Source organism: Sinocyclocheilus rhinocerous, unplaced genomic scaffold (genome assembly GCF_001515625.1).
Source record: "Sinocyclocheilus rhinocerous isolate Xijiao unplaced genomic scaffold, SAMN03320098_v1.1 scaffold2199, whole genome shotgun sequence".
Taxonomy (NCBI): domain Eukaryota; kingdom Metazoa; phylum Chordata; class Actinopteri; order Cypriniformes; family Cyprinidae; genus Sinocyclocheilus; species Sinocyclocheilus rhinocerous.
The window spans coordinates 521,534-525,280 of record NW_015659020.1 but is presented as its reverse complement, the minus strand read 5'-3'; the positions used below and the strand labels follow the sequence as shown (position 1 = coordinate 525,280).

General features: G+C 34.3%; 1 protein-coding gene across 1 annotated transcript in view; it reads right to left on the bottom strand.

Annotated features, from left to right (window-relative positions):
* Positions 1–573: 573 nt before the first annotated feature.
* pbx3b (pre-B-cell leukemia homeobox 3b) overlaps positions 574–3,747 on the bottom strand; it is a 22,858-nt gene continuing 19,684 nt past the window's right edge. The window contains exon 10 of the mRNA XM_016531784.1: positions 574–1,266. The gene's annotated coding sequence lies outside the window, so the exon portion shown is untranslated. The remainder of the gene's footprint in view (positions 1,267–3,747) is intronic.

Below are 3,747 nucleotides of genomic sequence, written 5' to 3'. Positions count from 1 at the left end.
AAAAAAAGAGAAAGAAAGTTGGAACCCTGTCACACAGGGTTTTGAAATGTACAATTCTGAATACTGAAACCTCTATGCATTACAGGTTTTCTTTCTTCTTTTTTTTTTAATCTTGGGTTTTTGTTTATAATTTTTTTATTTCTTTTTTGCATGAGAGAGAGAGAGAGAGAGAGAGAGAGAGAGACAGAGAGAGCAGATTTCTTACAAGATGGAACGAATCTAACAAAAGTAAAAAAAAATGTATTTTAAAAAGACAAAAAAAGGATGACAGAAAGTAAAAGACAAAAAGGGTGCAGGTGGTGATTTCGTTGAGAGGTAGTCAGTGAGAGCACTATAAGCTAAAGAAATGTTTTAAATCTATTGGTTTTCTATGAGTTTCAATGAGGTAATAAAGCGGAGTATTTATTTGTGAGATGTATAAATACTCTCAAGCTATGTCATATACAAGAACGTTTTTGAATTGAAAATTGCCAGAAGAGCCAACAAGATCCATATTTCCTTTTCACATCTTCTACACTTCCTTTCCTTAATCATGGTGGACTAAATATCGATTACGTTTTGTGTTTTTAAAAAAAAAAGACATTAATTGCCAGGTATTTCAAAAAATCACCCCCCAAAATGGAGTGGATTGCCTTCCATAGGTGGTCTTGTTTAAGTCATTGCTAGGTGTGATATTAATAAAAACTAAAAAAAATATCAGCAATGAAGTCCCCAAGCTGCCTTCTGTAGCATTTAGCCCTGTTAAATGCATCGGTTAGCATCATATGAATATACTTTTGTATCAGTTGTATTCCTGCACTAAAGCTTTGCCAACAGTTGGTTAGAACAATGGAAAGGGGTTATGACCGGTAATAAATTCAAAAGAAGAGGAAAAACCCTAATAACTCACATACATTTTGAGCTTGTACACTTCAAATGATAAAAGAAACAAAACATACTGGTTTAATATGATTGGAGGAGAGCTTGTTAGTAAAAACTGCAGTGGACTGAAGTTACGGCTAAGAAATGTCCAGCTTCCAAAACACTGTGGAAAAGTACTGTGGATGATTCCATGAGGATGTTTCTGGATTATCTGTGAGAGTCTATTCTGTGTCTCTGATTGGTCAGTCTGTGGTTTTGTAATTCTGTGATTGGTTGTCCACAGCTTGGGAAGGGGCCATGTCAACGAGGAGATCAGTTCGAGGTATCAGAGTGCACACTACCAGGGCCTTCTGTAGGGGAGATCACAGAGGATGGAGTCGTAGCATCATGCCATCCCCCATTACCCTGAAAACAAAACAGAAAAAAAAAATTGTAATTCATTTCACAGTGAAAAAAAAGAAAAAGAAAAATGAAACAATGAATGGTGGGCAAAAGAGATTTGTTTTAAGTATTTTTTGTTTTTGTAAGAAGTCTCTTATGCACTTTATTTTATGCTCCATATTTTTATGAATGTTGAAAACAGCTTTTTTTTTAATGGAAACTGTGATACACTACCATTCAAAAGTACAACTTAAACGAAAGAAATTAAGAAATAAATACTTTTATTTAGCAAGGATGCATTAAGTTGATCAAAAGTGACAGTGAAGACATTTATAATGTTACAAAAAATATTTTATTTTATTTTATCAAATAAATGCTGCTCAATGAACTTTATATTTATATATTCATAATTAATATAGAATTATGTAAAACAAATACAGATAATCTTTCCTAGTATTCAAAAATTCACAGGAAGTGCGGGTGATTATTTGTCTGCTTGCAGTGAAGTGTGAGTCCTAATCCTGGTGTGTACATGTGAGTGAAGCATGCATACATATGCATACTAATGCATTAAGAAATTAATAAGAGAGCCTGTCTCCTCTGATCTACTGTCTGACATGCCGACGGCCATCTTGCCACGCTAAACCCACTTTGGCTTCTCCCTCTCTCGGTCCCTGCTTCCCTCGCTCTCAGAAAACAAATTCACATAAACGTTGTGGCCAATGGGAGCGATTGCTGAAATCAATGTCTAATCAGATTTCAGCGGTGGGCCGACAGCTTGTCACTCCATATTTTGATGTCAGTCAAGGGGAGGGAGGCCGGGGCGGGAGGGGGTTAGCTGGAAGGATGCTGAGTGGAAGCGACGGTGCAGGCCTTTCCTCCACCCTGCTCGCCTGAGTGCTCCCGACTCAATCGCCTGGCTCTCAGTGGAGGCTAGCTTTAGCTGGATTTCTTCCCTTCAAAACAGTTAAATCCCCCACCTAAGTCAACCCTCCCTCTCCATATCAACACAACAAATGGTTAGAGGATGCCAACGGTCCCAACTAGTAGGTCATGACAGGACCACAGAAAAAATACCAAATTATTATTTTTTTGACTATTTGTGACCCTGGACCTGGTTTGTTAGGATAGGACAATATTTGGTCGAGATACATCTATTTGAAAATCTGGAATCTGAGGGTGCCAAAAAAATCTAAATACTGAGAAAATAGCCTTTAAAGTTGTCCAAATGATGTTCTTAGCCATACATATTACTAATCAAAAATTAAGTTTTAATATATTTACAGTAGGAAATTTACTAAATATCTTCATGGAACATGATCTTTACTAAAAGAAAAATCAATAATTTTGTCCCATGCAATGTATTTTTGGCTATTGCTACAAATATACCCCAGCGATTTAAGACTGGTTTAGTGGTCCAGGGTCACATGTAAAAATATTTGGTCCCAAAAGCAGTGAATTCACTCAAAAACTGCAGTATTAAATGTTTAATTATTCAGTAGAAGTTTGTAAAATTAGGCAGAAGCCAACCTGAGAAAATGCCCTCGTTCTTGAAAACCACAAAGAAAACTTTATAAGGTAAAGGAAAATGTCAGACTACATTAAATATAACTAAAAAGGATAAATATGGTGAATCAATGGCCTAATAATAAGTAAAATATAATTCATAAAAAAATAAATATGGTGAATCATTGCTTAACATAATAAATTATAATATTATTATTAATAATACTAATAATAATAATAAACAGTCAACAAACAAACAAACACATTATATATATATATATATATATATATATTAAACAGTCAACAAACAAGCAAATAAATAAAATGATGAGCATGGTGAACATGGCGAACCATTGGCTTCATAACAAAATTATACAAATAATTATACAAATAGTAAACATGGTGAATCACTGTTATATATTACAATAATATTATACAATGATGATAATAATAATAATAATAATAATAATAATAATAATAATAATAATAATAATAATAATAATAATAATAATAATAATAATAATAATAATAATAATAATAATAATGATAATAATAATAATAAACTATGCTTAATTTTATTTAACTTTTTTGTACAATGAACATTTGAAGGAATTGTCACTTCATGTGAAATCTGGATCCTGAAGCAATACTAGTTGAGAACTACTGCCATATGCTGATTTGCTAATGAGGTGTTTGGTTATCAAAACAATCTGTCTTTGTTTCTATATAAAAATCATGGGGAGATGTTTGTGCCTGTGCATGTGTGTGTGTGTGAACGGGGACTGTTCAGTGGTGGAATTAGCATTTTGCTGATTTAGAGTTCCTGGAACAGGTCAATAAATAGATTGTGCTAGTCTCCTCCAGCCACAATGTCTGGACTGATGCTGAAACGCGAGCGTTATGAGGAAGTCTGCTGTACCCTGATGACATGGATCACTCGCATTCAGCCTGACACACACGCACACAAACACACACACACACACACACACACACACACAC